Source organism: Cynocephalus volans, chromosome 11 (assembly GCF_027409185.1).
Source record: "Cynocephalus volans isolate mCynVol1 chromosome 11, mCynVol1.pri, whole genome shotgun sequence".
Classification (NCBI taxonomy): Eukaryota; Metazoa; Chordata; class Mammalia; order Dermoptera; family Cynocephalidae; genus Cynocephalus; species Cynocephalus volans.
This window is the reverse complement of record NC_084470.1, coordinates 93,490,218-93,502,568: the sequence shown is the minus strand read 5'-3', so window position 1 is coordinate 93,502,568 and position 12,351 is coordinate 93,490,218. Positions and strand designations below refer to the sequence as shown.

Sequence of the window (12,351 nt, the reverse complement as noted above, 5' to 3'; positions counted from 1 at the left end):
GAAATCAAATCAATTTTTCAACCAATATACACTTATTGGTTACTTACTACATATGGCAGGCAATGTCCTAGGTCCTAAAGAAATGTTGTCTAAGACATGATCCTTGCTTTTCAAGGAGCTTTATAGAGTTTGGATGTGTTATCCCTGCCAAAACTCATGTGGAAATCTGATCCCCAGTGTGGCAGTGTTGGGAGCTGTTTGAGTCATGGGGTCGGATCCCTCATGAATGGATTAATGCTCTCCCTGCGGGAGGAGGGGAGCCTGAGTGAGATCTTGCTCTATTTGTTCCTGAGAGCTGGTTGTTTAAAACACCTGGCATCTCCCCCCTCTCTCTCCCTTGCTTCCTCTTGCCATGTGATCTGCTAGTACCTGCTAGCTGCCCGCACTTTCTGCCATGAGTAGAAGCAGCCTGAGGCCTGTGCCAGATGCAGCTGTCCCAAAATCATAAGCCAAATAGACCTCTGTTCTTTATAAATTACCCAGTTTCAGGTGTTCTGTTATAGCAGCACAAAACAGACTAATACAGAGCTCAAGGCCTAGGGAAAATATTCAACACAAGTGCTACCACTCTACATTCTCTTAGGTGTTCATGACAGACATCACTAATTCATTACATGATCATCTTTCATGCTAAGCCTGAAACTGGCCTCAAAAATCCTTCCCAACACAACGCTCCAAGCAGCCACAGCAATTAATTAGACGGGCACACAAACTGAAATCTATTTGTCATTCCTGCATTAGTATAGCTACCATGTGCCTACTAAAGGCTATGCAATTTGAAGTTCTTATTGCATGTTCTAGAACTGTTTCCCCCATCCAGAGGGGAAGAACACAAATTCTCTTTCGTGTAGTGTTTATTGAACTCCTGGGTGAAGAACGATTCTCCTTGGTACTGTAAGAACCCTTGACAATGGCTCATAGAAGACCAGTTATGCCTCAATAAGAGACTTTAGTTCTCTTTCACTTGAAATTCCCATTTCAGACAGGGAAGCACAGTCCTTTATCTCATGTCTGTCATCACTCACAGATGCCACCTGCTGCTGGAGAATCAAAGCCTGAGTTGCCACATCACTCACTTCAAAGCGACTGCTTATCATACCCAGTGATTTACAGACTGAGCAAAGAGCCATTTACCAGCAGTACTGCCTAGTACAGTCCTTCCTGCTGCAAGAGTTTGGAAAAAAATACTCCTGACCTCGCCTCAAGGTGGACCCAAAGACAGCTGCAGGACTTCCATCTTATAAACCTGGCATCTCTCCTCTAAGTGGTTTTCTTAGGGTGTGATCAAAAGAGAAAAAGCAGGAAGACACTGTTTCCTCTTAATAGCCTTTTTTGTGTCATTAACCATTTTAATTATTGGCGGTAAGTGAGTGAAGACCCTGTGAAGCCCTGCTTTACAGAGGTGCGTCCCCCTGCCCACTGCAGCTGATTGTTCAGCAGCAAAACAGTGTGTGTTACTGTCTGGAAGGAGATATTTGGAAGCTGACCTTTCTTTACAACCCAAAGTGCATCTCCCTTGGAATGTTCAGACCTGAGGAGTGTTGTATACCAATCACTTGCATTTGCAGGTCAGTGCACCTCCAGTATCAGGGCCTCAGGCCAAACACTTTTAGAGAAAGAGTTCAGATGCAGCACAAACAGAGAAAAGGTGACACACACTAGGGTTAAACGAGGAAGAGAACTTCATACGTATCTACTTCTTTCCATTACCCTTTGTTAGACAGACGTGGTGGCAGGAACTCGGGGGAGTTGAAAGAGAAATAAGGCATCTTTTAGGCCCTCAAGGGTTTAGATTTCCTAGGGAAGGCAAGATGTACTAGTGATAAGCTAAATACCATGGGTTTAAATACCAGGATATATGAGAATAATGCTGCCAAAAGAATAGTACAAAACAGAGTTACGACATGACCCAGAAATTCCACTTCTGGGTATATACCCAAAGCAACTGAAAACGTGTTTCACACAACGACTTGTACACAAATGTTCACAGCAGCATTATTCATAATAGCCAGAAAGTGGAAACAAACTGAATGTATATCAATTGATGAACAGATAAACAAAACGTGGTCTATCCATACGATGGAATATTACCTGGCCTTAAAAAGGAATGACATTCTGATACCTGTTGCAACATGGATGAACCTTGGAAAGATTATGTTAAGTGGAAGAAGCCAGTCACAAAAGACCACATATTGTAGGATTCCATTTATATGAAACATCCAGAATAGGCGAATCTATAGAACTGAGAAGATCAGTCATTGCTTAGGGATAGGGTGTGTGGGGGGTATGCTGGAGGAAATGAGAGCTGATTGCTAAAGAGTACAACACCCCTCAGGTCTGAACATTCTTTTGGGGGTGATAAAAATGTTCTAAACAGATCATGGTAGGGTTACACAACTCTGAACACTTTAAAAATCATTAAATTGTACATCTTAAAAGGGTGAATTGTAGGGTAAATGGGTTATATCTCAATAAAGCTGTTACTAAAAAAAAAGAAAAAAGTAGTACAGACAATGCTGTAAAGTCTCAAAGGAGGGATAAAAATGTTTAGCTTGGTTGGTTTAAAAGAACATCATAAGACACATTAGGCATTTGAGGTAAGCATTGAGGAGAAAAAATTAACTGTAGATGGAGATGATGGGTAGGAAAAAAGGGTATGAGCCAAGACAGGAATGCTCTGGAACAGTGAGTCAACCAGTTTGAGTAAGGTGGAAGCCTTCACTGGGGACTAAGAGGAGGAGGCGGAAAATAGAAAATACAGTTGTGGCCAGCTTGGGCTAAATCTGAGGAGCTGAAGACAGCCCCCGGTGAGGGCAGGATCCCGGCCAGCAAGGAACAACACGTTGATACGCTTGTGCTCAGCTTCTCTGATTTCACTTTCAGGAGAAATTGACACTTTCAGGAGGAAGGAACTGTGCAGAGCCTGCACTCATACTTCTTCAAAACGAGTGTGCAAGAGGCCAGAATATACTTCAGACACCTCACTCAGAAGGGGGTGACAGCGAAGAGATGGATGTGGGACAGGAAAGAGCAGAAGATGAGCACTTGTATGTCCAGGAATCATTTGCCAGAAACTCACTACTCTGGGCCACATTATTTCAGAATTGTCATCATTATGGGTGGCATATGTGAGTCTTATTGGGTAATGAGTTGGGACAGGTTCTGTGAGAAATTTTAGAACTTTACTACTCAAGTGAAGTTCCACTTAAAACCAACTTATTCCCTGAGAAGGCTGCAACAATCAACAAGGCATTCTAAGTATCCTCAGTTCCTAGCTCTGGTAAGGTCTAGTTCCTCATGCATGAAAGAACATTTAGGCACACCTTACTTTGTATAATGTGTAGCTCTCTGTATTCAATAACTTTTTTTCATTAAACTACTTCATTAGAATTTATATTAATAATTGTACCTGAGAGAAATAAAGCTGACCTTTTATAAATCAGTCTTTTCAGTAAGTCAGGCTATTTTTCCATGTCATGCTCTCTATAGTTTCAATAATATATTTTTAAAAAACCCAACAACAACAAAAACACTGCAAAAATGGAGCTTCTTGGAGGCATGGTCTGAGTCTTATGCATGTTTGTATTCCCTGAAGCAGTGTTGTCCTATAGAACTTTCTGCAATGGTGGAAATGTTCTATATCTGCATTGTCCAATACAGGAGCCACCAGCCACATGTGGCTATCGAGCACTTGAAATGTGGGCAGTGTGACTTAGGAACTGAAGTTTTCATTTTATTTAATTTTTGTTAATTTAACTTTAAATTTGAATCACATGTGGCCAGTGGCTGCCATACTAGACGGTACAGCCCTGTAGGATCCAGAATACTACTCTGTTCCTCATAGGTGTTTGATAAACGTCTGTTCAACTCAATGAGAATTTATTCAGTAAACACATACTGAGCTTCCTCTACCACCAGGTACTCTACTCAGTGTTGGGTATAAGTGAAACATTGGCCTGAATGAGTTAGAACTTGTGGTTGCAGGGGACAGAAAATTCAACTCTGATTTACTCAGGCCAAAAGGAAACTTGTTGGCTCACATGCCTGGTAAGACCAGGATAATGGTGCCTTCAGGACAGCCTGGTTGAGGGCTTAGCGGAGAACACCACGATCATCTCTTGCTCTCTCAGCCCAGCCAGGCTCAACTCTCTTCCAAGTGTGGTCTCCACACTCAGACTGGTTCTCCACTCACAATCACTAGAAGGCTGCCCCAGCCCAGACCTCCCATTCTCAAGCTCCAACTCTTTTTTTTTTAAGATGACAAGTAAGGGGATTTTAACCCTTGACTTGGTGTTGTCAGCACCACACTCTCCCAAGTGAGCGAACCGGCCATCCCTATACAGGGATCCGAACCGTGGCCTTGATGTTATCAGCACCACACTCTCCCAAGTGAGCCACAGGCCAGCCCCTAAGCTCCAACTCTTAATCCCAGCCTCCAAGCCAAAGTTTCATGGGATCCTGTTGGTTATGACTGGGTCATATACTCATTTCTGGGCAGGAAATCATTATAGGCATGGAAATATGGCTGGTTGATTGTCTTGGATCTTGACTACCGTGCTCCAACCCTAAGACATGGATGGAGCCAACTCCACCAGAAAAACACATGGGATGAGAGTGAGGTCCTTGATGGTCTCTCAGGGTAAAATCAAGGTAATCTTTAGGAAAAAGAGTACATTTTCCTAGGCAGGAAAAACAACAGATATCCACTCTAATCTTTATCTTAAAGAACGCAGTGTCTGTCTAGGGAAATCTTAATTAAAATACTGGTTAGATCTAGAGGCCAGATAGTAAAGAAAATACTATCTAAGAGGCAAAGCTCTATTTAGCAAGATCCAGGTTGAAAGGACAGTAACATTTATGTCCGCAAATTTCCCCTGATGCTGTCTACTTTTTCATAGGTAATTCTCATAAAACCCTTGAGAGGAAAGGTTACATCTATGAAATCTAGAAAGATGTAACAGATGGAGCAGTTACTCGTAACCGTGGCTTTCACTTAAAGTTTATTCCTTATTTAAATTGCCTATTCTTTCGGTAAATTTCCATAACTAACCTCTCATTCTGTTTCTTCCTATCTGCCCTTTAAGAAAGATAACAACTCTCATAGAAGTCAGGAGCTGTGTGCCTAAGGTTTCTTTTCAAGATCATCCAGGTTAGCTTGGCTCAACCTGAACCTGTCTAGTCTAGTTGAGCCTGCAGACATCCCTGCTGAGCCTGTGGAACGTATGACCCTTGATGTTAGAGGGCAAGGGCTACACCTCCAGATCCTGTCAGCGCTGCCGTTTTCTGAACAGGCAGATGGTCCACGCTAGTGCAGATCACTGAGGGACTCCTTCAAACCTGATCAATTGTAATCCCCTATACTCCGCACCACCCCTAACCATTTCCCCATAAGTATACCACCTTCCCCACTGTGGGGAAGGCAGATCTGAGATGCTAATCTCCTGCCTTCTCACAATGGCTGCCTTGTAATTGAACTTTCTTTCTCTAATGCAAAGACCTATGCTTTGGTGATTGGCTTTCTGGGTAAACAGACCCCACTCAGTTTGGTGACAAGCTGACTAGGGCCAGCTGTTGGTGGCCTTCCATGCCAGCCTTGGCTTTAGACTCCAGATGTCCCCTCTGTACTCCCCTGTCACCAAGGGTGTGCTAAGCTCTTAGAAGTCCTGCCATGTGTGGAGGGAGGCAGATGCAGCACAGCCCACCCAGGGAAGGGACACAGAATTGCCGGTCCACACAATGCAATGTGAATTGTCTATTTTCATAAGGGCTACTTCGAGAGATTATTTGTGGGCAGGATGAGCCAAGTGAATTCACCCACGTAGAAGACAAAGAGCTTGGAACATCACTGAAATGAGAAAAATTAGCCAAAACAGCTGCAGCGCTTTAGTGTCTTTTAAATAGCCTCCTCCTTCCTACTTCTCCACCCCTTTCTAGCTGTTCTCTCACTCATTACATACTGACTGAAGCCTTGCTATTGTTGGCTCAAAGGGACAGCCCAGGCTGGGAAATATTCCTTTTAGCAAGCATTTCTTTTAATCCCTCTGAGTTTTCTGGTATTATCTTCTGTGAAGATGGCTCTGGATTACTCTGAGAATTACTCTAAAACTTTCTGGCTTGTTTCTAGGTGGAAAAAAAGTTAATAAAGCTTGTGGACAAGCCTTTCCACACTTTAAGGACATTGTGTGCTCCCCATGGCAAGAAGGCCCACACCCCCATCTGCTCTCTTCCCAGGGAATCCAGAGAACTCTCAGCCCCTCCACATCAAATTTGACCACTCCCTCCTGTTACTGTACAGTACAGAGAAGCTTTCAATTTGAGTGTGGCTCTCTCTAGGCATGGTGGACAGAGCTGTAGATACCCCATGCTTGGTAAGAAAGGAGAGATTGTGTATTTCCAATACTCTCTTTGGGTTTTAACGGATTACTCAGGCCAGAATAACTGGCCCTGTGAAACCAGGGGACAGACCCCTGGTTTCTCCTGACTCTTGTCAATACAGGCCTTGGCTGGGGGGAAGGGGGAAATAGCAAAAGAAAAACTGCTTGACCAAGCAGGATGGGCTGGATTCCTTGGAGTAGCAATAAAATACAGTTAATAATAAGAAAAGAATAAAGTCAGTTAAACATATACTTTTCTTAGACTAAAACTTTATATGAAGGTCAGGATGTTTGTTCCTTAACTGAATGCTGATGGCTTAAGATAACATCTGTAATGCCAATCTCGAGTTGCCTTTGCAGACCACTTGCAACTACAAGCATGCTTTGAAGCATGTACATCCTGGACCGTAAGGCGCCATGGAAAATATCAGTCAAGATGCCAGGAATAGTTGTGCTGATTTTGCCTGGAACTGATCAGCTTCTCACATGACTCCCTAGACCCCCACTCGTGATACTGCTCTATAAATGCTGTGATATTAAGCTATCTGGGAGGCTGAGGTCTTAAAGTTTTTTATTTTGGGGGGGTGGGCAGCTGTCTGGTACAGAATCCAGGATCTGAACCTGTAACCTTGGTGTTATAAGGCTGTACTCTAACCAACTGAGCTAACCAGCCAGCTCTCTTAAAGCTCTTTTAGCTGCCATTGGCTCTTCTGAATGGCCAAATGAACACTGATGCTTATCACTGAAAACTATGGCGTGAGGGACTCAGTCATTTTGACACGATGGACAAGGAACCTCCTGTTGGTTTGGTAACGCCTGCTCCCCACTGGACTGGCACTGCCCTTGCTGCAGCTCATGATATCATGCCCTTCTGGCAGATTAGAACTAGTCTGCCCTTGGGATGGCAACTGGGACACAGTAGGCTCTCGGTTAGTGCTGGCGAAATATGTAATATTGTTGGTAATGTGATGTTACTGTGTATAAAAAATACTAAAGAGAGTGGGTCTTAACATTAATATCCATAATATTTGTTTACTATCCAGAAAAGTGTTCATCTCTTCTACTTCACTCTATAAATATCAGTCCCCAATCCTGATGAATCCTTAACTCTAAGGAGACTCAACTTTTAAAATGGTCTTTATAATGGATCTCACACTCATGTAAATAAGCTATATTAACTGGCTCTTCATTCCTCCAGGTCTAACTCTAAAGCCCTTTACTAGAACAGATTAGTATGAATGAGCCTGCTTATCAGAACCCCTTAGTCTTTTTCCTACCATATTGTTTGTTTAAGTGCCTAGTGGACCTTTTTATGGGTTTCGTCTTCTTGTTCGTGTTTAAAATAACTGCTTTATTGTGATATAATTCACATACCATAAATTCACCTACTTAAATTCACCTACAATTCAGTGGTTTTTAATATACTCACAGAGTTGGGCAACCATCACCAATATCTAATTCCAGAATATTTTCTTCATCCCCAAAAGAAACCCAGTATCCATTAACCATCACCACTTTCTTCCATACCCCCTTCAATACTGATAACCACTAATCTATCTTGTCTATGGATTCACCTACTCTGGAAATTTCACATAAATGGAATCACAATCATATTTTTGAATTTTTATTTTCTTTGAATGCCAGTTCTTATACCAGGAGCTGGAATCACAGATTTGAATAAAATCTAGTGCCTGCCTTCATAGTTCAACAATAAACATTTGCTGAGAGCAGACTCCCAGGATTTTCTCTTGGGCACAACAGCCATGTTCACGTTAGCTGGCAGAGGCCCTTTGTACCGGTGATACAGTCAAGCCAAAAGGCCTATCATTTCCCTCAGGTTGAACTCTATTAGGTAGACGCCACCCAGAGCTCTATCTCATGTGCTGATCAGGCCTAGGAATGTTGACTTTTACTTCTATTTCATCAAGTACCTGTACCTGACGTGATCTTTCCAAAAGATATCCTCCTTAGTAAACATTCAGAAGTTTTGGCTTGTTTTTAAATGTATGCACCTAATATGTCAAAGGAATATTTTTCCTGGTTTTCCACTAAGGTAACTGAGATTCTCCCATGGCATAATGACTACACTTAGCCACAAAGGGGGTACTGTGAGGTCTCCCTGCAGCTCTCAAAAATAAGGTTAGCCTTGGATGATGGAATTAGTATGAACCGACAGGCCCTGGAGGACATCAGCCATGTGTGGAAGTCAGTCATCTGGAGAAACTGTAGAAAAGCAGCTGAGAAGACTGGAAATTCCCAATTTCAGCCAAAGTGACAAAGGAGTGGTCTCAAGAAATATGATTTTAACTAAGAAAGCTAGAACCTATATAACTACAAGATTTGGAGCTTGGAAAGAGGGAAGTTGATGTGCAAAACTTTGTTAATATCTTTGACACTGTCCAGAAATTAGCAAGATGGTCCCTCTGGAAAGCAGATCTCTGTGGTACAAGAGGTGTCACAGCTCCATGAACACTGAATCTTCCAATTACCAATTGTCTCCCCACGTACATATGGGGAGCAGCCCACAGGACAAACTCACCGCCTTGTTTATACTTAAATCTCTTATGAGTTTGGTGTGTGGGAGTTAGTCCTGGAGAATCTGTGTACTGGCAAAATTGAATTTCTGGCCTGAAGAGATAGGAACCATGCAACATAATGACCTACAAAGCACAAATGTAGAGAATAGAGGTTTGGGGAACACGAAAGCCATGGTCAAACATATGAAGGCCTATCATTTAGAAGAGGAATTTCATTAGCTATAAACAGGCCCAACTAATATGTTAGAGAGATACTGCGAAGTAGTAGTTGAGAACACGGGTTCTGGAGACAAACTACTCGGCTCTAACACTTACTAGCCACATGACCTTGGGCAACTTACTTAGCCTCCATGTGCCTCGATTTCCTCATCTGTGAAATAAAGTGGTTGTGAAGATAAAGTAAGATAATCCAAATAAATGCTTAGTACAATGTCTGGAACATAGCAAGCTCTCAGAGGTTAGCCATTACCTCATCATTGTCCGGAGGAGAAACAGACCACCCTGTGAGATGGGGACCCCCTGCAAGTCAAGGCAGAGGTATGTCAGTTGAAGGCCAAATAAATCTGATGCAGCTGAATTTACTTCAACTCCAGGGTTTCTGATTAGCTCCCACGTCTCTTAAACTTATGATTCAAAACAAAAACATTATGTCAGTAGTTAATGTGCTTTTCATGTAAAACTGCTTTTTCTCCCCTGCCATTCAACCACTATATATAGCACCTGTTAGTCTGTGAGGGTACAAAGTGGGAAAGGTGTGGTCCTTGCCTTTCAGGAGCCTAACATCTGATTGGGAAGAGAGGATTAAAAAAACCACATAGTTAGCTTGTGATCCAGACATACTTCTTGGATTTAGGCCAACCATCCATTTAACGTTTTTTTTGTTGTTGTTGTTGTTTTTTGTTTTTGTTTTTTTTAGAGAGCAATAACCAAAAAAAGGGTCAGGAAAGTCACTATATCTAGGATCACCCCCCTCTAAGGAACATGAGAAGCTCATCAGTATACTAAAGTGAAATCAATCATATTCTCTCTAAGTCTCAATCTCTCTCTCCTTTCTGTTCCCTTCAGGGTATAGCAAGCAGCTGGGACCTCTCAGGCCCAAATTTCCAGGCTCGTATTTTGGCCAGCTCATGGTAGCAGCTGGTGAAAGCAGACACAGCAGCCCCTGTGTTACAAGTTCATATGGCACCCCTTTGCAGGATGCTTGAAGACTTGTCCAGTATTTACTTGCAATGACTGCTTTAATGCCCATCTCCCTTCCATTTGTCAATTCAGTGAAAGGAAGGATAGTGTACTTTGTCTCATCATGTGGCACAAGGAAGTCCCTCAAATATTTATTGACTGAGCCAGTTTCATCATATGGCTCCTTGCCTCCCCCATGACACTTTCTTTTTGTGACATTTTAACCAAGCTTCTTTTGGGTTCCACAGGGTCTGATTGCTACATTTTAAGTGTATTACTGTGGTGTAAAATGTCAGGTAGGGCAGAGGCCCCCAGGGTCTGCCTTGCATTTTGTGGACAAACATCCAGGGACAGGGAACACCAGGAGGCTCCATTCATGCTGGAACAGTCCCTGGTTTACTGATTGCCCTGTTGCCTCAAGGAATTCATAGCACCTTCAAGCAGGGGAACAACAGTGTGGTGTTTATTGAAATCTACATCTGGTAGCAATTTGTCCAACAGCAACCAGCTTTTCCCCCCTCCTTTTCTTCAGTCAAATAATCCATAGGGGCCCATAATGCCCCACAACTGTTCATTTGTGTGAGGCCTGTATTGTGTCATTTATGTTCCTAATTACAGATCTGGGTTTATCAACACGTTGTTTCAGCATGGTAAGTTATTTTCTAGGCTGCCGAGGAGAATGAAGACGCAAGTCCTGAGGCAGCAGTCGGGGAGAATGAAGGCGCACGTCCTGAGGCAGACACTGCTGCTGACCATCGCCACGCCAGCTGTCAGATGAAGCCTCAGCTGGCTCCCAAGTGCACACTGGGTCAGAAGCAGCCAGCGTGCTCCCCTTCCCCACCTGGGAGGTGTGACCTCGTGAGGAAGGAGTAGCTGAGTATTAATCCAGAATGAGACTTCCTGTGTGCTGCCTCATACAGAGAAAGTTAGAAGCACTGTGCTCCAATCTCAGAGAAAATTCTTTCTTCCCTTTAGAGGGTGGTGGTGAAGGAGACTGTACAGATAGTTCAATAAAAGACTCAGTGAATAAGAGTTCTTGTCTGGTATCTGTGCTTAGATGAGAAGATGGGGGTAAATCCTTCTGGAAGAAGATGGGAATAAATCCTCACTCTGCTTTCTAGCAGAGTAAGTCAAGCTTGGGGGAAAACCTCAGGGCTGGAATTTCATGATTTGCACTAAACTCCTTAATTTGAATTGTTCATAGAAAAGCAGAATTGTTCAAGAGGAAGAGGAACAGGCATGGGAGAAGGACTGAGTAGAGTGGACTTACAACAGACTTCCGCCACGCATGTCCACAGCCATCCATCCAGCCAGCCCCCCTGTGGTATGCCCCTCTCACTCATCACACCCTGCCCTGGACCAGGCTGGCCAATCACAGCAGTCCTTCCCTGTCTTCTGCAAGTGGTCCAGAGAAGTCATGTGACCTGGGCCTGTCCAATCACAGTCCTTATGTGGGAGTTTCCTTTAGGAGCTGCAGGGAAAGATGCTCTTAAAAAATGAGATTTTGGAACTGCCCAAGGCCATGTTTCTTGTTACATGGAAAAAAAAGAACCTGCTAGCAGTGAGAGAGAGAATAAAGCCAACAAAGAGAGAACACACATCACCAGTACAAAGATGGCTGTGACATTAAATCTCACAATCTAGAATCCTTGGGGCCAGGATTCTATGACCTGGTCCATGAAGCAATAAATTAGTCTTTTATACTGAAACCGGTTTGAGCTCTTTGTTTCTGTCATTTGTAACCAGGTCTAAATGGCTACAAAAGGTTTTTCACTGAAAACAACTGCTATGATAATCAGCTAAGTAAATGCAAGCAAACACACTCCGAAAAATGCAAGATGCCACTCAAGTGTCAGATACTGATCATACATGATACGGTTATGAGTGGGAGATGGGCTCTAGGAGACACCACGGACCTGGTGTTGACCAGTGAATTTTAGAGAACTTTTTATTATGGAGACCTTTGAAGATGCACAGAAGTAGATGAAATGGTACAACACCTTCTCACAGTACCCCTCCCAAGCCCCAATAACTATCAACCCATGGCCCAGTCCAGGAGAGCAGGGGTCTTAACCAACTGTCCCCGGAGCCTAGCTGGTTCACCTTGACTGTGCTACAGTTCTAGGCCTGAGCAGGGACTTCTCCTTGAGGAGGGAATCCTTAGCTGACTGGATTTAGAGGTGGGGCCGGCAACTGGATAGAATTTTAGAGGAAACCAAGTCAAGAATTCATGAATTCAGCCTTGTCAGGCTGGTGGTCTG

At 43.3% G+C, this 12,351-nt stretch overlaps 1 protein-coding gene across 3 annotated transcripts in view; it reads right to left on the bottom strand.

Annotated features, from left to right (window-relative positions):
- Positions 1 to 12,351, bottom strand: part of ATG7 (autophagy related 7) — a 262,622-nt gene that overhangs the window by 82,306 nt on the left and 167,965 nt on the right. The gene's annotated exons all lie outside the window — the stretch shown is intronic.